At 47.2% G+C, this 24106-nt stretch overlaps 1 long non-coding RNA gene across 2 annotated transcripts in view; it reads right to left on the minus strand.

Annotated features, from left to right (window-relative positions):
* LOC131821597 (uncharacterized) overlaps nucleotides 1–24106 on the minus strand; it is a 92714-nt gene that overhangs the window by 44753 nt on the left and 23855 nt on the right. For both annotated transcript variants that reach the window (XR_009349948.1, XR_009349949.1), the window contains exons 2-4: nucleotides 17903–19935; nucleotides 6903–7090; nucleotides 3466–5366 (exon numbers count right to left, since the gene is read on the minus strand). This is a non-coding gene — a long non-coding RNA (uncharacterized LOC131821597). The remainder of the gene's footprint in view (nucleotides 1–3465; nucleotides 5367–6902; nucleotides 7091–17902; nucleotides 19936–24106) is intronic.

Genomic DNA, 24106 nt, shown 5'->3' on the forward strand with positions numbered 1-24106 from the left:
GCACATGCATACACATCACCATGAGTATGCATATACATGTGTGCTGCACAGCTATGTACACGCATGCGATCTCACAAGTACACACACATGCACGCACGTACACACACACAGGGGCCCACTCATATACGTGTGTGCTGCACAGCTATGTACATACATGCGATCACTCAAGTACACACACATGCACGCACGTACACGCACACAGGGGCCCACTCATATACATGTGTGCTGCACAGCTATATACACGCATGCGATCACACAAGTACACACACATGCACGCACATACACACACATGGGCCCACTCATATACGTGTGTCCTGCACAGCTATGTACACGCATGTGATCATACAAGTACACACATGCACACACAGGCGCCTGCGCGAACACACACGGGCCCACTGTTAAACAACGAAACTCTTAGACTGCAGTGGCTCAGATGGCTTTACAGCCTGAGTAAGCGAAACAAAATCTCAGCCTACAAATACCTCAGTTACAAAAATCAAAACCAAGAACAACCAATTGCAAGCAGCCAACGAGGCTTGAAGCAGGAGCCAATCAATAGTTTCCTTGCTTTGCTCTTGCCTCTTCTTCAAAAAAGTGTCTCCTTGAGTGCCTGTCAGGGGAGCTCTCCCAACTATTTCCAGCTTGGCTATGCCTGATTTTACACAAATAAAGCCTTAAAATTTTTAACATCTCGCAGTTTATCTTTTAAGCACACACGTGTACACACATATCCACACCACATGTATACATACAGCCACACATATTAATGTGGCAAACTCTTCCTCAGCAACTAAGAAACTGAATGAGCGGCAGATGTCAAAGGCTTCTTGCAAAGCAGAGGTCACTCTTTAAGATAACGAGCTCAGACAGTAACATTCTAAAGACTAAGACTGTGAACTCGGTTCTCCAGGATCCTCCTGTCACTGATGGCTGCCCAGCAATGAGCTGTTGTGTGTGTGTGTGTGGGGGGGGGGGGGGGGACACCCATCATATGTTCTCCGTCCCAGTGACAGCCTGGCTTTCTCAAGCTCTTAAAAAGCACAAGGAAGGGGCGCCTGGGTGGTTCAGTGGGTTAAAGCCTCTGCTTTTGGCTCAGGTCATGGTCCCAGGGTCCTGGGATCAAGCACCTCTCAAGCCCCTCATCGGGCTCTCTGCTCAGCAGGGAGCCTGCTTCCTCCTCTCTCTCTGCCTGCCTCTCTGCCTGCTTATGATCTCTATCAAATAAATAAATAAAATCTTTAAAAAAAAAAAAAAAAAAAAAAGGGACCACTCCTGCGCTCCCTGAGCAACAAAGAAACAAAATTAGATCAGCTCAGGAGCAGTGAACAGGGACACCTTTCTCTTCCCCTCTTCTCTTTACCCCAGGAACCAGTTCCTTCTGCAGGCAGGCAGGTGCCCAGGTGCTGCCCAGGTGTGGAGAAGAGTGGGAAGGCCGAGGAGAGTACATTCTATTACCTTATTCCCCATCTGCAGACCAGAGTCCGAGCCACTGGAGGTAAGCAAAGAATTCATCCTTAAAAGGCTGCGGGATGCCTAAGGAGATCAAAACCCTGGTAAGCACACTGCCTTGCTCCTCCCCCTTCAAGTCTTTCCTCTTATGTAAATGTATTCCCAAAACAAAGGCCGCTGTGCTTTCCCTGAAAGAACACCAAGGGAACCTGCTAGCAGTCTTCTGGGTACTTCCGCAAACATCTGGAACATCCCTATTAAAACCCGTATCTGCAGGGCCCCAACAGGAGGCTGGGAGTGAGGCCGGATCCCCTGGCAGACCCTGAGCAGGGCCTTCAGCAGGCTTCTCTTCCTGATTTCTGTCAAACCGTTTTACGGAATCAGACAGATCATCTTGTAAACAAAACCTAATTTTCAGAGTCAAAAGGTGAAAGTGAGAGAGTTTTCATTTTGTTGACTGGTATGGTTTTAAGCAATGAGACAAGGAGAAAGCTATGTCCATGTAGTTCTGGTGCCCAACATCCAGCGTTCTGTGACGCTTCCTGTGATTTTAACACCATTTTTAAAAAAGATTTTATTTATTTACTTGACAGAGATCACAAGTAGGCAGCTCCCAAGACCCTGGGATCATGACCTGAGCCCAGGGCAGAGGTTAAAGCCACCCCGGTGCCCCAACACCATTCTTGTTCTGCATCTTCAAAAGTTAAGAAAATGAATCTTGGTTCATGACAGGTTAACATGAAACCACAGCTATCCATCAACAGAAAGGGGAAAAGAAGCCGACGAACAGAAGCACTGCCTTTTCAAAACCGTGCGCGCACACGCATGCACGTGTATGTACGTGTGAAACCCTTTGGGGCAACACACCGTTTCGACACTTTCTCATTTCAGAGATGATGGGAAAGGTTTTATTTCACTTTCCTCCAACAGTTCATGATATTTTAACAATAATCGATAATCACGATGAAGAGATAGTTCGTACTCACTGTACAAGGTAAAAACCTGGAGTGACACTGGTGTAGGAAAGGACCTCGTTTTTGTTTTAACCGCGTTCCATGAATGCGCCGGCTGAGCCACGGTGACTGGATTCGGTTAGATGCCAGTCCAGGCTCATCAGGCTCGGTGCCTAGTTGCAACGCAGCGCGTGCTCTTTGACCCGCCCCTTACAACCACATTCGGGTTCAATAATGCGGTGATTTAATGCAATGCAACCAAGAGATCACAATGAGGACAAAAACAGAACAGAATGGAGCAGGCATCAGGACTCCCTGCTATCTCCCACCTCACAAAGGTGCACACAGCTGCAGGTCAGTAAATGCCCAGGGCCCCAGCCAGCCCCCACAGAGGCTTCCCTACTCCACCTGCCCCGCCCATAAGTCTATTACCTGCCAATCTCTCACTCCAGCCCATGAAAAAGACACAATGTTTCACCTAACTGTATCTCTGCATTTCTGGCTCCTGGGCAGGGTTTCAACAATGTATCTTTGCCACTATAAAGGAAACACATGTCACCGTTGATCCAGCACAGGGAGGGGGAAATGAAGCTCGAGGAAACCAGAGAGGGAGAGAAACCATTAGAGACCTAGTGTCAGGAAACCAACGGAGGGTCGCTGGAGGGGAGAGGAGTGAGAGCGATGGGGCGGCTGGGGGATGGGCATGTGGGAGGGTATGTCCTGTGATGAGAAATAGATAAATAAATACCCCCCTCCCATAAAAACAGTTACAGCAGCACCAAGGAGACTGAACAGTCCATTCCACCAGTGTCCATGTCTGCGCAGACACAGCGGCCCACCGCACCCTTCCAGAGTGTCCGATCACGTCGGTGGGGAAAACGTGTGGGTCCTAGAGCTAACTTTCACTTTTTTTTTTTTTTTTAATTTCGGATGTACGTTTTTTGTCACTTGCATCTTAAAACCTTGCTGGAGCGTTTCTGAGCTCTCCCGCCACTCTGAGGATTCCGAATCAGGAAGCACTGAAAGGTACTCAGGGACACAACACATACGGAGAAGTACTTACTCAGGTGTCAGATGGGAAGGACCCCGTAAGAGCGCTTTCTCGGAGCACGGACATCGTCACAGCCCGGCCACAGGGCGGGAGGCTCTGCAGGCACCGGCGGTGGCCTCAGCTGGGTCCCCAAGCACCAAGGACCCGTTTCTGCTTCTGTGTAATCCGCGGCAAGAAAACTCGGTGCAAAGCGACAACGTGACCATCAGGCGCCACACTTTCTGCGGCCCAGCGATTTGGGAACGGCCGGCCTGGGTCGCTGTGGCTCAGGGATCCCCGTGAGGTGGCCTTGCAGACGTGCAGCGGGGCTGCGGTTATCTGAAGGCCTGATCGGGGACGGGGCTGGGGCGGGAAGATCCCCCGCAAGACGCGGGGTGGACGGAGCTGGCCAGTCCGAGACGGCCGAGGTCCAGAGGCCGCGGCTGTGCAGCGCAGAGACGTCTTCGCCGAGGCTGCTTCTGTGGGTTCACGACGCGGGACAACTGTCCTCCGCCGCGCGAGGGACCGCAGGGGGAGCAGCCCCGTGTAGGACCCGGCCTCCACAGGACCACGATCCCACCGCGGTTTCCAGCCTAGGCGGCCCGTCCTCATACTGTCGGGGTCAGTGGTCAGCCACGTGCAGAAAGCTGCCCAGGACGCGAGGGATGACTGGGCGCCGTCCCGGAGGGTGCGCGTCCCAGGGCTTCCCGGGAAACAGCTAGAGAACGGCCAGAAGCCCACGGTCGGCGGGGCGGGCTCCTGGATGGAAGACGGAGGGTCGCGCCCGAGGGTCGGGCTCAGAAACGGGCTCGTGGTGAAGCAGGGCGGCCACCCGCGCCAACGTGAGCTCCCGCGCGGCTGCATCCAGCGACGGCGGCACGTGACGCGACCACGACGATGGGGCACATCAGAAGCCACGCAAGCCTTCGGCCGCCGATCGCCGGGAAGGACTCGGTCTGGCCGCGGGGCGCACCCGGCAGCGTCCCCTCAGGCGGGCAGCGTCCCTTCAGACGCACAGTGTCCCCTCAGGCGCGCAGTGTCCCCTCAGGCGGGCAGCGTCCACTCAGGCGGGCAGCGTCCCTTAAGGCGGGCAGTGTCCCCTCAGGCACGCAGCGTCCCCTCAGGCGGGCAGCGTCCCTTCAGGCGGGCAGTGTCCCCTCAGGCGCGCAGTGTCCCCTCAGGCGCGCACTGTCCCCTCAGGCGCGCACTGTCCCTTCAGGCGGGCAGTGTCCCCTCAGGCGTGCAGCGTCCCCTCAGGCGCTGCTGCTCAGGCCCTCGCGCCCGAGGCGGCAGCTCGCCCAGAAGCGTCCGGCTCTGCGCGTGTCTTCCACGCGGCGCCTCTGCAGCCTCCGGTCTCCGACGCGGTCTGGAAAGGGACAGCGCGCCCTGGGAGGCGGCAGCCCTCAGCCCTCAGCCCTCAGCCCCTCGGGGGCAGCGCCGCGGTGGAGGGTGCGGCCACCCGGAGGCCCCTCCTTCCGGGCCAGTGTCCCCGCAGGGGCGTCCAGGGACGTCGGGGGACGCGGTTCTCCCTGGTGGCGGGGCTGCCGTGAGGGCTGGGGTCAGCGGGCAAGCCCCAGGCACCGCGTCGCCTTCTGAGGTGCACGCAGTAAGGGAGCGGGGAAGCAACCCGGGGCGCTGAGGCTGCTGGGAGATGAGGCGGGCTCGCTCTGCCGCTGAGGCTGCTGGGAGGTGAGGCGGACCCGTCCTGCCGCTGAGGCTGCCGGGAGTCAAGGTGGGCGGGGCCCAGCCACCACCACCTGCTGGTCCCTGACCGCACCTGGAGCGCGAGGCTTGCCACCTGGGCGGATGGAGACTTAAACTGTTTCTCGGGTCCCCACCAGGCTGCCGTTCACCGACGCGGTGCTGGTTCTGGAATTCCCCGGGGACTTGCACTGGTCTGGGCCAAACGGTCGCTGTCACTTACGGCATGGTATCTGTGTTCGAGGTCGAAGGAAGAAGTTAGGGTGCACGTCCGCTATCCCTTGCATCGAGAAAGCAAAAAGTCCCCTGCAAGCCCCTAGAACATGTCCATGCATGGCTGATTGCCCAAACAGAGGGGAGACCAACCTCAGCGACAAGGGAGGCGGACAGGAGAGAAAAAGGGCAAAGGCGACATCACGATTCGCCCCGTACCGGGGTCGTCCACAGACCCCTCATTCCTCTCGGTTTTAGGACATGTGGCTTTCTCACAATGACACGTCAATACAACTTCCCCAAAGCTTCTTTTCCAGAACGAAAGTTCTTAAGTTCCATCATGGGGGGGAGGGAGAATGTAGATTTGATGGGGGGAAAAGGAGATTACTATTTCCACCATTTGACATGCACAAAGCAAAATGCTAAAAATAAAAAAAAAAAAAATTAAAGGCTCTAAGAAAACTTTGGAGCCCATGTGGCACCTACTGAACATTCCAGACTCCATCTCCTTCATTCTTAGGAAGAGAAGAATGATTTAATTTACCACGACAATGTGCTCTATTAAAACATCCATTTTTCCAGAAGCCGCAGAGAGCCTTGGGACATCATTCCAGCTAATGAAACTAAAGTTTCATTCCAGCTAAAGTAGGAGACTCCTAGAGACTGTGGGGAAACTCCTTCCTCCTGCCATCCCTCTTTCCCTGCATCCTTCCTAACCCCTTTCCATTCATCCCTCCGTTCCTCCTGCACTCCATTCCTCCTTTCTTCTCTGAGCCTAAAACACACACATTTGGGGATGCCATCTTGCAAGTAGGAGGCAATGAGCATGAGAATTAAAAGGACAAGCTCAAGAAACAAGAGGAAGAAGACAGTCTGGGACGCTGGGGAGAGTGTGAAGTCACGGCAGCAGCCTTGGACTGTGTCTGGATCTTTTGTAATGTGAGAAGAAATTAATTCCTGCTTGGTTAAAACTGTGAGCCCATTTTGTCACACGTAGCCAAATCCCACCATAACTGATAGGATTAGCCCAGTATTGCCCAAACTCATCGGGACACAGAAACTCTTTTTCCCTGTAGAATCATTAACCACATCCCACAGAATTGTTGTTCTGTTGAGCATATTTTAGGAAAGACTGACCTGGTAGCATCTGAACAGATTTAAGTGGGAGAAGGAGAGCAGCTCCCCTACCACGATGTTTTAAGGGCCCATGTGCTACTCCTTGGGTGGGTGGGTGGAAGGGGTGCCGGGGAGAAGGGAAGGAGTTTTAATGGAAAATAACTCAAAGAATGAGAATCAGAAATCCTGGAAGCATTACGTCAAAAGCGTATTAGTCACCTTTATCTTCAGAACACAAATATGTTCAATGTTATGCCCTACTGTGAAATTTATAATGTAGCTTTCATTACTAATTTGCCTTACTTGGACAAGACTGAGAATTTTTAAAACATCTTCCACGAATGACATATACTTCCCAGCTGGTTGCTACTCCTGCCTTCTTCCACCTACAATAATTCAAAATAAGCACCAGCTCTTTATGATTATTATTTTATGAATACCAATAGCATGGAAGTCAGGGAGACAGGGTGCATGTGCTGAAAAGAAGATGAGGGCTTCGGCGCTGTCCTGGAGCTGTACTGTCCAAGAGGGCAGCCACTGGCCACACGCAGCGACTGAGTACTTGAAACATCGCTGGCCTGAATTGAGAGATGCAAGCAGTGTAAAATCCACGCAGGATTTGGAAGATCTGGAATGAAAAAAAGAATGCAAAATACCCATTAGTAACTTATTTATTTATTATGGGCTGAAATGCTATGATTTTTGATATATTGGATCAGTTACATATATTATTAAAATTCGTTTCATCTGTTTTTTTATCACATTACTTTTCTTAATGACCCTGCTAGAATATTTAAAATTACCACTATGGCTGGCATGGAGGCCAGCATTCTATTACTACTAGACGTGTTCTACTAGAACTCTGTCCAGGCGCTCTTTTCCCATTACTGGAAATGGGAGGGAGGGAGGCTTTGGAGTTCAGTTTTCCCCACCCAAAACCTGGGGGGTGGGGGGTGATTGCTCCCAGTTTCAGATCAATGAACTGTCATAAAAGTTACGCATTTCCTCTTTCCCTCTTTTGTGTCTTAAGAAAAACAGTCTCTTGACTATTTTCCTGGGGAGAACACTGAACTTGGAGTCCGAAAGCCTGATTTGAGTCCTGTTTCTGCCACTCCCTGGCCAGGGAGTTGCTAATTTTTTAGTATCAGTTTCATATGGGAAGAGTCCATATTTGAAGTGTGTTAAAGAAAACCCTACCTGAATGTGAAGCCGGCTCTCAGTACACACAAGGTGCACTTGAAAGTGAGGGGGTTTAGGGGTGCCTGGGTGCCTCATGCGGGTTAAGCCTCTGCCTTTGGCTCGGGTCATGATTGCAGGGTCCTGGGATTGGGCCCTGCATCGGGCTCTCTGCTCAGCAGGGAGCCTGCTTCCCCCTCTCCTCTCTCTGCCTGCCTCTCTGCCTACTGGTGAACTCTGTCAAATAAATGAATAAAATCTTTAAAAAAAAAAAAAAAAAAGAAAGAAAGAAAGAAAGTGAGAGGGTTTATTTACAGATGCAGAAAACAGTATATGGGAAGATTATTTTAAATAATGGAGGAGAATTTTCCCAGCAGCTTGCAGCCCACAGCCTAAAGTATAGAGGCACATAATATGCCTCCCACAATGTCCACATTACTTATTTTCAATCATTGCGCTAAAGGCTGAAGCGATTAGCACTTAGGTTCCCAGCAGGAAAGGAATCTCAGTAAGAAAACAAATACCAGCCAGGTGCTGTTTAGGAACTGAGAATACAGCTGGAAAAGAAAGAAAGAAAAAAAATCAAACGTGACTCCTTCCCCTCGTGGCGCTTCTTTTTCTGCAACTCCAGAACTTCCAGCATCGTACAGATCTGTGCCATAGCAATTAGGAACAAAAGCAGTGAATGGTAGGTACACAGGTGTCAAAGTTTCCATAAACACAACAGAAAGTTCCTCTCTGTGAAAGACAGAACTTTGGAGAAATTAAATGCAAAATGTCTAAGAATTCTGCAGTGAGCTTAAGTCCTGTGATCTAAGTAAGTGGCAAGTCTTAATGACTAAGAAGACAAAAGAGGTCAAATTAGAACAGATACTCAGAGCAAGGCTAGAAGCCAAATGAGAGGAAAGTCTAGGGGACCCGAAGCAGAGAGCATAGGTAGGGACTGTGGCAATGTCCCAAACTCGGGCTTTACCGTGTTTTCAGACCTTGCACAGCACTGTGCCCAGCGTCCAAATTTGCAGGTTCGGCTCAGGAACCAACAGGTCACATCCAAAGCCACTGTCTAGCCATAACTGGATAGTCTTCCTAAAATCCTTTATACATTGCTACTTTATTTATTATTAAGCCACTGGCCCTCTATGTACTGTCCCCATTCATGTCACTCAAGGAATCACCCTCTTGTGTCGATAAAGAATCAAGTTACAATCACTGACACCTGTGTTTTACAGACTACTGAGTCCTGGGACGGCTGGCATCAGAAACACGCAGTGTCCCGACCACTTGGAAGGAGCATGGGGCCCAGACCAGCCCCTTCCCCATCTCCCTTCTTCATTCATTCAATACATATGTATTGCATGTCTCTGTTATGGGTTGGATTGCATTTCCCCAGAATTCATATGTTGAAATCCTAACCCCCAGGACCTGAGAATGTGACTCTGTTTGGAACTAGGTCCATTTCAGATGGAATTAATTAAGGGAGGATGAGAACAGAGTCTTCCCTGGAGCATTTAGAGAGAGCCTGGCCCTGCCAACACCTTGATCTCAGACTTCCAGCCTCCAGGACTGTGAGATAATCGGTTTCTGTTGTCTAACCCGCCCAGTGCGGGGTGCTCTGTGCAGCGGCCCTCGCCGACTAACACAGCCGGCTGCAGGCCAGCTCCGACTGCCGAACCCGCCCCACTGGGTCCTTGCTTAACTTCTGGACAGCCCACATGGGCGTGACTAAGATGACTTCAGATGGTGACCAAGGACAGCTCTTACCCACGCCGCATTAGAGATTCTTCTTTATTTCGCCGCTCACAAAACTGTGAGCAGGTAAAGACTTAAATCAAACGTGAACGGCTGCGGTGCTAGCATGCATTCCATTCCAGGAATGAACGGCCGACGGGCATTCCGCTTCTCCCATGACAGAGCCTCAAACTGACAAGTCAGCCCTACTTCCATTTTTCTTCCTCGATGCACGTGGTCACTGTCCAGCATGATGCCTTTTCATCGAAAATACTTCTCCAGTATTCCTTCTATGTAATATAAAGTTAGATCTTTGCAGTGCAAGCCCATAAAACCACACCTGACATATAACCTACTGAGGCAGGTGGCGAAAGATCATTCTTTTCGTTGTATATTGTTGGGCATTTTTTGGAAACTTTAACAAGAGTAGAGAATGATATGAATGAAAAGTAAAAGTAGAAAGTTGGGATGCTTTATGGGCTGACAATCCCCAAAGGAATGTACTAAGGTATAGGTTTTTGTTTTGTTTTAAGATTTTATTTATTTATTTGACAGAGATCATAAGTAGGCAGAGAAGCAGGCAGAGGGTTGAGGGGGCAGGGAAGCAGGCTCCCTGCTGAGCAGAGAGCCCCATGCGGGGCTCGATCCCAGGACCCTGAGATCATGACCTGAGCCGAAGGCAGAGGTTTAAGCCACTGAACCACCCAGGCGTCCCAGTACATGTTATACAGATTAATAAATGGATAAAAGATATTATTGTAGAAGTACACAACTGCTTGCCTGGGTAAAGATGCTGGGGGGAGTCTTTTATGGCTTAATCTGACTACAAAACTTTAGAATGTATAATATAGTCAATGTCAAACTAAAATGATTTTTTTTGATAGTACACTTTGACCATTCATATTTTCCCATTGCCTCAAATACTTCTCTACCAGAAAAATAACTTTTCTGTGTATGTAGTTGGATACCAAAGAAATGATAAACAGATAGATGATAGACAGGTAGATAGATAGATAGATAGATAGATGTAGAGAGAAACACACAACTGTATCATAGGAAATAAGGTAGAGAAAACTTCTAGATTACATAGTCAGTTAGGGTTTGTTTTTTGTTTTTGTTTTTACAGTTAGTTTTTCAAACTGTCTTCCCCAAGTCATAACGTGCCTCTTTTTTCTGGTGGGGCACTTGTCACTCTGTCAGGACAAGTCCTCCTCGTTCTTCATGGGACAGAGCTGCCCCAGCACGGCAAGTGTTTGGCATTCCTGGACCCTGCCCACTGCACTTTCCAAGCCTCCGTCGTTGGGATGACACAAACGCCTCCTGCACACTTCTGAGCTCTCATCTTCATCAGTAGTTGCTACCAAGCTAACCAGCAGGTTTTTCCAGTCTGCCCAGTGGTGTCCAGCTCAGGTGTCACAGAAAAATCCGGATTGGGTGGCATTGCTTAAAAATGCATTGTTTGGGGGGTACTTAGATGACCCAGTCCGTTGAGTGTACAACTCTTGGTTTCGGCTCAAGTCATGATCTCAGGGTTGTGGAATCGAGCCCATGTCTGACTCTGTGCTCAGCCCAGATAGAGTCTGTTTCACATTCTCTCTCCCTCTACCCTCCCCCCAGCTCATGGTCTAAACAAGTAAATAAATAAATCCTTTTTTTTAGGAGAAAAATGCATAATTCTCCCACCAGCATTGCACCGAAATGCCCAGCTCTCTTGAATAACCAGAGCATTTGCTAGCAACGGGGCACACATTCGCACACGGCCACTGCCTGGGGGCCGGCCAGCTCCCCTCCACTTCACCTGGCCTGCTTTCCCTCTTTAGGGTACCTTTGTGGCCCGTAGCACATCTAATTTGACACCTAATTGTCGGATTCTGCCTAGAGCCCAAATTGATCACGGATGCCTGGGTCCCCAGAGATGTGATGGGGATGAGAAGGTGCAACCAGGACTGAGAGCCCTGCTGAAACTCTGCGTTAATCCAAGGGTCCACTGACAGACAGCACCAGCATCCCCCAGGCCTGCTGGAAGTGCAGAGCCTCAGGTCCTGGCCTGGATCATGAGAGCCCCCAGTGATCAGTAAACATGTTATAACACCACTGATGGAAGCTGGTTCTTCCCGCGACTTGAAGCAGCACCTCCAGGGGGATGACTCTCAGGCAAACTTTCCCTGATAGGGCACACTGTGTTTCAACTGGGATTACATAAAACTGCGGTGACTTTCCATCCAGGCTTCCTGCCGGCTCTGACTGGAGGAAATGTGCTCACAGTTTTGAGTCTGCAGGTTTTCTCCATTTCCTACATTCACGGAAAATGTGTCTTGTAGGACGCTGTTGTCTTCCTCGGGGCTGCCTAAGTTTTCTAGGAGACAATTCAGAACGAAGCTGCCACCATGTTCCTACAGAAACGAAAATCCACTTTTTGGACTTTAAAAAAAATTATGATGTATTACCTCTGTTTCCCGTTTCGTTTTGTCTCGTTTTTCCTCTTTCTGGAGCTCCTACTGTTTACATATTGGACATCGTCGAGCGGCCTTTCTCGTTTTCTTATCCTTCCTGTTCTCCATTTCCTCGTCTTTTTTCTCTACTTTCTGGAGAGTTCCTTAATTTCATTTTCAGTAGTAAGTTCTTTCCGTGCTTACGCATATCCCCTTGGCACATACATTTTCACGTCTCCAACACGGTCTTCCAACTGCCAACACCCAGCAACTGTCGGGCCTGGGGACTTCTATGGTGACAGTCTTCTACTGGGCTTTTCAGAGCAGCAAGCTATAAACACCAAGGAACTATTCTGCCTTGGGAACAGCCTCCAACTAATAACTGAGTGACTCTTTCCACTCGGCACACTCCTTGGACATCCAAGTTGCTGTATCGATAGTCTGTTCCTTCTCATTTCTTAGCTTATTCCATTAAACGGATGGATCACAGTTGGCTTAACCATTCGCCTGGAGAAGGACACCAGACGTTGCTTCTTTCCACTCTGGAGATATTACAAGTAAAGCGTCCATGAATATTCATAGATGGATCTATGTGCGGACATAAATTTCATCTGTCTGGGACAAAAGCCCACATGGGCGATTACTGGATCATGTGGGATTTGCATGTTTCGTAGTGCCTGGTTTGGGAGCTAGAGGGCTTTGGACTTCAGCCAAGAGCAATGGAAACGATTCGCCAACTTTGGGACAGATAGGACGCAATCAGCCTATTACTAGATGAAAAGTAACAATTTCACGTAATATAAAAACTAAACTGGACATGAAGAGTTCAAGCAACACTGCGATCATGAGTAGAAGGAGAAAGGGCGTGACCAGAAGAGAGTCGCTGGGAGTAGACAGGAGACGTGGATCCAGGGAGCAAAGTTCTTTGGAGTCTTACAGGGTTAAGCCCGTAGTTGGAAAAGGATACCCTTGCAAAATATGACCCTTTGGACTTCTTCAATCCCCAGGAGGATATTTGAGGAGAAATATAAACAAAGCAAAGCAGAAAAGTAACTTGTGCTTAAATTTATTTTTAATTAATGTGTCCATTTAACATTAAAAACGATTCCCATAAACAAAACGAAGGCTTAAATAATAGCTGAGAGAAAAAATCTCCACCTCATTTTTTTCTCTGTCTGCAGCCTCTGTGTACTGCTTTTAATAAAATAAAACATGATGTGCTCCTGTGGGTAAATTATGATTTTTCTCCTAATATATTCTAATTCAAACTATTTTCAGAGCGCCCAATCTGAAAATTGCTCCCATATCTATAAAAAGCACATGTATTTTGAGAAATAAAAGATGAGAAACAAGAAGAAAAAGATACTTTAAAAAAAAAAATCTGCAGCCTGTCTGGTTACAGCTCGAGCCAAGAATCTGATGTCCTGAGAAAATAATTCTTTCCGACAGTTTTAGAAAAGGAAGAACCTAGATAAAAATAAGCCTCTAGCAAATGGAGCCTGGACAAGAATGCCTTCCCCCCCCCCAAAAAAAAAATCCAATTAAAAATATATATTATCTCACTTGCATATCTTATTTTGGGGTACCTTAAAGACAAATTATTATTAAATCCTTTCCAAGAATTGTCCAACTTTATCATAACCCCTATATCTCCTTGCAGTTTCTTTCTTTTTTTTTTTTTTTTTTTTTAGATTTTATTTATTTCAGAGAGAGAGCATGAGAGGGGGAAGGGTCTAAGGGAGAAACAGACTCCCTGCTGAGCAGGGAGCCTGATGCAGGACTCGATCCTGGGCTCCGAAGGCAGTCGCTTAACCAGCTGAGCCACCCGGGTGCCCTCCTCGCAGTTTCTTACTGCCGAGGTCAAGTTTGTGGTAGGTAGTGGCATATTTTTGTTTTGTTCCATTTTGTTTCTTCACAACAAATCCTGAGAGGTGGACAGGAGCCCCACCATTCCATTTTTCAAACTTGGGTGTTCAGGAAAGCCAGTTTCAATAAAGAAAAAGAAAAGGAAAAAAAAAAGGCAAGCAAAACCAACAAGGAAACAGAAAACCTGTAAAGATACATTGTCACTCCATTTTGCAAAGGCAGTAACACCCTGGATGAAAACTGGTGACGTAAAACAGCTATGAGTGGCCCCGGTCTTAGACACTGTGGACCCCTGAATCTGGGTATTGCTTTCCCTGTCTGAATCTTTGTCTCCAATTGCCGCTTTCTCCAGTCTGTTCCTCTGTTCTGCTACACAAGGAACGCAGGGCTCTGTTCCAAGGATGACTTTAACGAAACATGAGGCCAAGCTTCATGGGGTAAAGCCATCTCAAAACTCGGAAGCCACTTCTCATGAGGCTATATCAGGTGCGTCTCCTAATACCCCAGAGCAGGCATTGTGGGGTTTTCTGCCATATTTAAAGACCTCAACATACTCCTTTCAAGGCTCCCAATGGTGGAGAGACTTTGTGGAATCAGATACACATTAGAGTCCTCTAACTCACTTATAAATCCCAAATTTCCCAGACTCCTCTCCATATGAACACATTCATTATTGAACCATAGCACATACACATGTACTCTGTTTCTAATGACCTGTGCCCTTGAATTACCATTATCGGTGTTAAGGTCCTTACGTATGCATAACCTCCAGCCAAGCAAAGGAGAAAAAGAACAATTCCAAGCTTAAGAATGACTGCATACATGAAAGCTTTTAAATCTTTATCCGTTAAAAAAAAAAAAAAAGTATCTTTAAAACTGATCTTTTGGGGGCACCTGGATTAAGCCTCTGCCTTCCGCTCAGGTCATGGTCTCAGGGTCCTGGGATCATGCCTCACATCGGGCTCTCTGCTCAGTGGGGAGCCTGCTTCCCTTCCTCTCTCTCTCTCTGCCTGCCTGTCTGCCTACTTGTGATCTCTGTCTGTCAAATAAATAAATAAAATAAAATAAAATAAAAATAAAAAATAAAAAATAAACTGATCTTTTGTTCAAAAGTAGACCACATCCATGGTTGTCAGATTTGTTGTATTTGAACTCATCTCTTTGAACCTTGCATCATTTTTGTCTTTATATTTAAGTAGATCATGTCCAGTCCTGGTGTTGTACTAAACACATCCTCAGATGTTGGTTAAAACATATAAGTATGTGCACCATGGTAGCCAGCCTCCACAACGGCCCCCAGTGATGCTCACCAACTGGGATTCATACCCTTGCATAACCCGCTCCCACGCTGAACCAGGACTGGCCCTGCACCAAGAGAATACAGTGCAAATGAGAGTGTGTGATCTCTAAGCTTCCACTCTGGGCTTTTGCATCACCCACTCTGTGAAATGTCATCCGCCAGGCTGGGAGAATCCTTACGCACCATGTGAAAAGGCCAGGCAGAAAGGGATGAAGGTGTCAGGCAAGTGAAGGAGCTGCCTTGAAAGCAGATCCCAGCCCCAGTTAAGCCTTCGGATGATGGCAGCCCCTGTCAACAAGGGACAGCAGACTCCTGAGAGACCCAGAGCCACAGCCACTCAGCTAAGCCACTCTCAAGTTCCCAAGCCATAGAAACCCAAGAGAGGAGAAACTAATACCATTGTCTTAAGCCTGCTACCTTCTGGGGGTAATTTGTTACATTCAAAACCATACTAATTTGAACATACGTATGTATATACATAAAGAGCACAGATTCCCCAGAAAAGGACTCAACTCCAACCAGAAACAATTTTTTCAAGGCGTCTACCCTTCCAGCAGATGTCAACCCTTCCAGCAGATCAGATAAAATATTTTTTTTTTACTGTTAGTCTTAAAAATATCAAGAACCAAATATGGATATTTTGCACATCAATTAAATATTTACTTCTGAGAACCACTGTCCCTCTTCCTGCAAAGTTCCTTCTTCTGATTAGGCTCTGATAAAGGGAGTAGAGATGGTCTCTATGGCTCTCCAGAATTTTCCATGAACGTCTACATCACTTGCCAGCAACCCATGTGAGTTGCGAAATTATATTTTTAAATAATCTAAGTGATAAAAAATATTAATCAAACTGATACTACATTGAGGATGATTTTATTTTTTCTGCAAAAGAATGCTTGATAACTTAATTGAGTTCAAGAGAAAATATTGAGATAAAACTGTAAATGCTCTACCAAATATTTGCATTGGAGAAGGGTTAAACTCACGTCTTCTCTTTACTCTGTGCATGTAATGGACTGAATATTAAAAGGCACATGATGAATTTAAGACTATACTGAATATGCCAACAGACAAACATATTTGTTTAAGAAACAAATGATTTCTCTCTTTACAGAGTCCTACCAACCAGACTTGCTATACCTTGCTACATGTTTCCAATCTTACTAAGTCTATGCCAAGATGAAATTCTTATACGTTTTAGCCAAACGTATCAAATTATATTCATGGAATCAAATATATGAGAACTCACAGATAGGCGAATAACTCAGTTCATGAAATTATATGGGCAAATCCAATATTCAGATGGCGTCTAACGGGAACACAGTCTGTTATGCACAATAAAATTTAAAACAAAAATTAAGAAGGTTCTCCCACTGTAGTAGGGAGTTTCCCAAGCATGGAAAACTGCCTTCTGTATTCTGGGTAATTACCTAAAATATGAAATGTCTATTTAATAGTTCTTTCCTCAGCCAGACATTTCTCTACCCACAGCCACCACGTTCTCATTCCCAAGTCTACTCTCTAATTTTATAAGGAAATATCCTGGGTGGGGGCGGGGGGAGGAGGAGAGAAAGAAAATTTAGTCAGTAGCTATCCTGCTTTCTTGTTTTTCCAGATTTTATTCTTTACGTCACAGGAAAAGGAGTGGCTTTTTGTTTTTCCTTTTTCTTAAGTTTACTGAGCACTTTTTTAAAAAAAGATTATTTATTTGAGAGAGAGAGAGCATGAGTGGGACAGGCAGAGGGAGAAGGAGAGAGAATCCCAAGCAGACTCTGTGCCGAGCCCAGCGTGCAGCTCAATCTCATGACCCTGAAATCACGACCTGAGTCGAAACCGAGAGTTGGACGCTTAACCTAAGGTTCCGCGCAGAAGCCCCTACTGAACACCTTCTCTGACGGCTGCCGATCTGAGCGTTCAACGATTCCGTTACTACTCCTCGTTAACTCCCCAGTAACCGTGTGGGTGGTCCCACCTTTCACAATGAGATAACTGAGCCTGAGAGAGAATAAAGAAAGGCTGCCCCAGCCATACAGGTAGTCTGAGGCGGGACAGGGATCAAGACTGTGACATCTGACACCAGAGGCGATAGCCTCCAACACTGCTTTCGAGCCATGTTCATTCTCGTGAATAAAACCAGCCATCAAAGGCATCTGTTCTCAGGGGCTTTATGAGAAGCTGTTTTATCATCTATTCGATGGGGTAGAACAGAGTGGAATTCATAAGGAACATGGGAATTCCCTGCACAGGTGTTCTGTACGTTACACAGAGTCCCTCAGACCTTCCAGAAACCTAACAGAGATGGCAGGGACACCACTGTGTGTGATTAATATGCAAAGAAGTACAACAAAAGGGGGTTTCCTTGACTTACAAGACTAATTGAAACCCCACGTGCTTGTCTAATTCGACTACGGCAAGAGATTTTCAAAGCAAAGCGCCTTTTAAGGAAATGTGTGTAGTCACAGATTCGGACCGATGGGCTGGTGTCAAATCAAGCATCATCAGGACAGGCTTAGTGCTTTTAGTCCCATATTCTGCAGCATTATGTATTCCACTGTCCATGGTCTTCACCGGTTTTCAGACAAAAGACACGCAGTGGCCAATCAATTCCTAAAATATCAATCAGTCATGCAACTTGGTAGCAAATACATAACTAGGGAAAACTTAGCAATTTGTACCTTGGAAAAGGAAGCTTGCTCTGCTCATGGCAATCTGTCTGCTGGAAACTCATACGGTTGTGGAAGAGTCAACAATAAATTCATTTCTTTTTATGCCAGGGACTCCGCTATTCATTACTAGAAAGATTTATAAAAACTCACAGAGAAAGGGATTCTAATGAATGTCAAGAGTTAACGTGATTGCTGAGGAATTATAAAATCATCATTCTGCTGTATGGATGAGGGAGTCTGAGACAGATCATTACACCTACGCAAGGTCCTACCTTTATTGTGTTCGTGTCTTTGTGGAATCACTCAGCGAGCACAACCCAAGCCAGCAATCACACTGTGCGGCCGCGTTACTCAGCCCATGCAGGTGATAGCAGTGTTAGACCATGGCAAAGCCATATCAGATCCAGGTCTCCTGACTTCAAGTCAAAGACGTCCCGAACAACCGGAAAGGTACCTATGTCCACGAGAGCAGGTGCGCAGCGGAGCCTGCCTTTATCCCTGATGGCAGTGTCCACGGCCAAAGCACCATAGCCACAGCCACATCATGGAGGCCTCATTCGTTCCAACAGCCACTGGGAAGTCCAGTAACTTCAAAACCACCTAACAGGGAGTTCTGGAAAGGTAAAAGATATGCCTCGATTTCTTCCAACTGATAGCAGGTGGCACAGGAGTCGGTTACGGAGACCAGAGTCCGGGCTCCGTGGAGATGGACTGAAGGAGCCAAGAAGGTTGTGTTAGAAGGTTTCCGTTGCGACGTTTTACCGTTCGGCAGACACTCTCCTTCTCATCCTTTTGACAAGGACCATAGGAAAGAGAGAGGAGAAATGAGAGTCATCGTGGCAAAAGCTGAGGTAAAAATGGCCCACGTTCGGAGATCGACCGGCACAGGCACGCGGAACGCAGATTCTAAAGAAAACAACTGGTTCCCGGCTGGGACTCAGAGCATCCTGACTCGTGATTGGCAACCATATTAAAGTCAAATAGGAAGACAAGAGGCTAAAAATAGCACCGCAACAACTCAACAGCACGTTGGATGCGTGTAATGTTGCTGCTCTTCGTGAGGAGTCAGCCCTCCGTTTCTCCCTTAGCATGCCTTCTCCGCGAGTCTGTGTGCGTCTCTCTCCATTGGTGAGCTCCGAGGGTGCAGCCATCAGCCATACCGATGAATGGAAGCGCGTGTTGGGAGGAAAGAAAAATAACAGGTGGGTAGGAAAATTAATTTGAACATCTTGGGGATTTAAAAAAAAAAAGTCGGGCGCCTGGGTGGCTCAGTGGTTTAAGCTGCTGCCTTCGCGGGATGCCTGGGTGGCTCAGTTGGTTAAGCCGCTGCCTTCGGCTCAGGTCATGATCCCAGAGTCCTGGGATCGAGTCCCACATCGGGTTCTCTGCTCAGCAGGGAGCCTGCTTCCTCCTCTCTCTCTGCCTGCCTCTCTGCCTACATGTAATCTCTCTGTCAAATAAATAAATAAATAATCTTTAAAAAAAAAAAAAAGTCCCCCCCTCCAAAAAAAAGTATTGAAATTCAAAGACAGAAACTGCTCTCAGCGGAACCCAGCCAACAAGAGAAATTGCAGTTAGATGGTTGCATCAGGGAATCTACCTGAACAAGGAAGCAAGGAGTTAAAAATTAGTTTAAGCAAAGCAATATCGAGAGGGTCCCACACGTATCAAGCTGGAATTCTAACAGAAGGAGAAGGAAATGAAGACGTGAAGACAGTGTTTCACAGCCCAGATCCTTCCTGAATCATCCTGGAAACCTTTCACAGCTCAACGAGTTTCTTAAAGCGAATCAATGGGAGTTTGTAAGTGCGGGTTTCCATGATTCTCTGCGCTTTTCCTAAATGACTAACCTCTACCTAACTCTTCAGACTTTGCAAAGGTTTCTTCACTTATGGTTTCACTTAATGCTCTCAACAGCCTTGCGAGACGGGTATCATTAGACCCATTTCTCATACGAGAAAACTAAAACTCAAGAGGGAAGTATGGAACCTTTCCCACAATCCCACAGTTATAAAAGAGCCTGGGTGCATGCAACAGCGTTAAAAATTTTTGGGGTATTTCTTCCTTCAAAAGGTGGAGCCCAGTTCCCGTCCCCGGAGTGTGTGATTTTGCTTCCAACAAATAGACTAAGTGTGAGATGAACATATCTGATTTTTAAGACAAAGTCATAGAAGGCAAGATGGCGTCCATCTTGCTCGCTCTTGGATCACTTACTCTGAGGGAAGGCAACTGCCATGTTGTGAAGATACTCCAGCAGCCTGTTAAACGAGTCCACTTGGTGAGGAAGAGGCTTTCTGCCAAAATGCTGAAAAAAAACATTCGCCTTCTACCAAAAGCCATGGGAGTGAGCCACCGTCCAGCCTCAATTAAGGCTTCGGATGACTTCAGCCAGGGTTGGAATCTTCACCACAATCTCATGAGACACCTTCAGTCAGAACCACCCAGCTAAGTGGCTCCCAAATTCCTATCCCCCAAAACTATGAGATAATAAGCACTTGTTTTAAGCTAGTAGGGAGTGATTTGTTCCATAGCCATGGACAACTGCATACACCAGGAGACACACCCAAAGGTCTTGACCCTGAAGCCTGTGTCCTTTTACTTCCCACCACTACTTTTTCCATGACTTTTTGTACAAAATCAAGATATTTTGGCTCACTCAATGTATATTGTCCTGTCCCTTCAATCTTTGTCAATTATGTCTCCTCTTCCTGTGCCTTTTATAGGAGTTCCTATATTCTTTTTTTTTTTTTTAAGATTTTATTTATTTATTTGATAGCTAGAGATCACAAGTAGGCAGAGAGGCAGGCAGGGGCAGGGGTGGGGGGTGAGAAGCAGGCTCCCTGCTGAGCAGAGAGCCCGATGCGGGGCTTGATGTCAGGACCCTGAGATCATGACCTGAGCCGAAGGCAGAGGCTTAACCCACTGAGCCACCCAGGCGCTCCTTTTTTCAAAGATTTTATTTATTTATTTGACACAGAGAGAAAGAGACAGCAAGAGAGGGAATGCAAGCAGGGGGAGAGGGAGAAGCAGACTTCCCACTGAGCAGGGAGCCCAATATGAGGCTCGATCCCAGGACCCTGGGATCATGACCTGAGCCGAAGGCAGGCGCTTAATGACCGAGCCCCACAGGCGCCCCAGTTCCTATATCCTTGAGGCACCGGCCCCCCTTTATAGACAATGAGTCCCACACAAACAGGAGACAGACCAGTTTTAGTCACCAGTGCATCCCCAGGACCAAACTGAGTGTGTAGTAAGCAGCAATACTCAATATATATTTTTGAATGCATAAATATCCAAAGCACACATGATACAACAAATCTGCCGGTGGAACATTACTCTCATTTTATCTTGAACGAGAGAGAAATGAATACATCTTATATCAGAAGGAAGAGGGCATTCTGCTAGAGTTATCTTTTCATTTTTTTTATTGATCCAAGCTCCCCGTTTGAAGTGTGTTTTATTCTGATAAAGGAAATACTTTGAAGAACAGGATATATGACTGTTTTCCAACGACATCCGAAAATCCCCAGGGCACGTAAAAATAAGAATATTTTCCTAATCAAAAGCGTCTGGTTCAATCCTCCATGAGTTTTCTTCACTTCCTTTCCAGACCGACTGGAGGGTTCGGGCAGCAGGCCCTCAGACGGGAGTGGCCGCGCCTGCCGCTGACCTCACCCTAACCCCCGGCTGCAGAGCGGGGCTGGAAGCACAGGCTGCCGACAACATTTGTACAGGCAAGTTAGTTATTTGTTCACACATGAACAGTAAATCAACATGTAGCCGTAAGTTGCAACAGCTTTTGATTCTGTGGGAAATGGCCAACCACCCAGATTTTGCTTCACAGCCAGGAAAAAAAAAAAAATTAGTAATAATGTGTGAGAGGAACAAAATGCAGGAAACATCGATCAGACACGACTGAAAAAAGAAGTCCAAGAAAGAAATAATGGTGCTAACAGCAACGCACCTTAGATCAAAGAGCAGACGTTTTTATAGTAACCACTAAGACAGGAGGCAACATCACATGCACATTTTTAATTCAGTCCTCGCTCCTTTCTTCGGCATTTTATCATCTCAGCCACTGCGGCCCGCTAGATCTTTCTGCAAGGAGAGAAATGTCCTGTGCAATCTAACACAGGAGCCCCTGGCCACGCGTGGTTGCTGAGCGCTGAAACGTGGCTAGCTAGCTGGACTGAGAACAAAAAAAAAAGTAATATTTATTTTTTTATTATAATAACTTTCATGAATTTATAACTTTTTTTTAAGATTGTACTTATTTATTTGAGAGAGAGACAGAGATAGTGACAGATAGCAAGAGAGCATAAGCAGGGAGTGGAGGGAAAAGCAGTGTCCCCGCTGAGCAGGGAGCCCGATGTGGAGCTCGATCCCAGGACCCTGAGATCATGATCAGAGCCAAAGGCAGAGGCTTCACCGGCTGAGCCACCCAGGCGCCCCAACTCTGATTAGTTTAAATTTAAACAGCCACATGTGTCTAGAAGCTACGGTATCTAACCACACAGCACCAGAACTATTTCCCACAGAGTCTTGGAATATGGGCACTCGGGCTACCGGAGGAACTTAGGTTAAGACAGGCTGAACAGCATGACTGCTTGCCAAGGACAGCAAGAAACTCGAAACTCAAAAAACTCAAGCTATTTTTAAAAGGTGCTCGGGAACCCTACTGTTCCACTATTTTCCGGAGTTTCTTACGATCGGCTCCGCACACAAGACATGAGAGAAGAAAGAGCAAAAAAGAAAGCCCGCCCAAGTCCTGCAACCGAAGTTCCTGTCCCAGCAGAGAAAGAGGGCTCGGTCCGTTCTACGAGAAAGACCACCGCAAGCACCTTCGGGGGGCAATGGGGCAGCAGAGTGACGCAAAGAGCTGCCTGGGACAGAGATCGTTGTCAATTCACAAGGGGGTCTAGCCGGAATGCAAGAGAGCCTCAGAGGGTGAGACAGCCTGAGGGAGATGCCCAAGGAGCACAGTGGCTCTCTCACTGTTTCCTTCTGTCTGGGGAGCAAGTCCAAACTCAGCGGCCTGTAGAGCAAGCAGCAGGCAGCCCCTGTCCCAGCCTCCCTCCCATTACGCAGAGACCTCCTTGCTCACTGCCCCCCAGGACAGATCTGACCGTTGCCTGCTGGCCATTCTGCGTCTTCGGCGACGGGCTCTTCTCCGGCTTTCTGCGGGCCTCCCAGACTGCACGCGACCAAACGGTCCAGGGCCAGGCTGGCGAACAGCTGGAACCTCGTCCCCTGCTGGCAGGAGTGTGACCTGACACGACCAAGCCTAAAACTGTTGCCTAGGGACCTACTAAACCAGAGCGCTCCCACTCCTGGGTAAAGGCATACCCAACGTGGACATCTTTTCACCAAAAGACATGCACTTCGATGTTCATGGTGATGTTATGCAAAGTGCCGTGAAACTGGAAACCCCGCAAATTCCAAACACAATGCAGGGGGGGAATGCGGTATTTTTCTTTGGCAGATCATTCGTGTTCGTTGCTGTGTAGTACTCCGCCATAGAGATACACCGAGTTAACCCACTGATTCGGACAGCAGGATGGGCTGAAGCTACTAGATACAAAAGAGCATCATTGTATCGTCATGTCGGACAGAGGCTTCCTGCATTGTGCATCGTTCCGCGTACAGAAAGTACAGAAATGAGCAAATTAGTTCAAGCTGTTCAGAGAGGCAGAGGTGGTCATGACTGAAAGGGGATGAGCGAGGGCCCCAGAGGGACCTCCAGAGTGCGGAGAACGATCTCTCCGTGATCTGAGCCTTGATCTGATGGGTGTGCTCAGTTGTAAAAAGTCAGTAAGCCGTCCACGTAAGACACACACATGCACTTTACTGGATGTATTCTTCCATAATTTTTTTTTTTTTTAAAAAGCTCTATCCATCTTCCAAGTACAACTCAGAACTCACCACTTCCATGAACCATGAAAATAACCTACAGCAATCTTTCATGTTCTCATCATTTAAAAAAAAAAAACCCTCATATTATTTCAAGCACATACATTTCAGTGTATCAATCAGAATGTAAACACTCTACTTTTTTAACCCCCCCCTCCAAGTGTTTGGCACAGTACTGGTCACAAAATGTGTATTTTATAAAGTCTTGTAAACCAAGCACATCTTTTCTGCTGTTATTTAAAATTGCTTCAGTGGCAAAGACAGGTATTATCTCATACTTTCTGTGAATTTTCAAACAGCTGAGTTCAGTTAAGCACACATTTCTCTGCACATATAAAAATGGAAAACATTGTAACAAGAAAGACTCTGGAATTTTCCATCCACGCAGCTGTTGCTACACAGCGTCTGTGGTGTAACCTTCTCTTAATGGAACTCACTCCCCCAATCCCACACAAGAGAAATGATTTCATTCCTCTGCAGCCCCATCACGAAACTGGGCAAAGGCGTCAGAAGTAATCAAGGAAGGAAGAAAAGATTCCCTAAAAATGTGATGAAAGCCATGAAAA

Source organism: Mustela lutreola, chromosome X, assembly GCF_030435805.1.
Source record: "Mustela lutreola isolate mMusLut2 chromosome X, mMusLut2.pri, whole genome shotgun sequence".
Lineage (NCBI taxonomy): Eukaryota > Metazoa > Chordata > Mammalia > Carnivora > Mustelidae > Mustela > Mustela lutreola.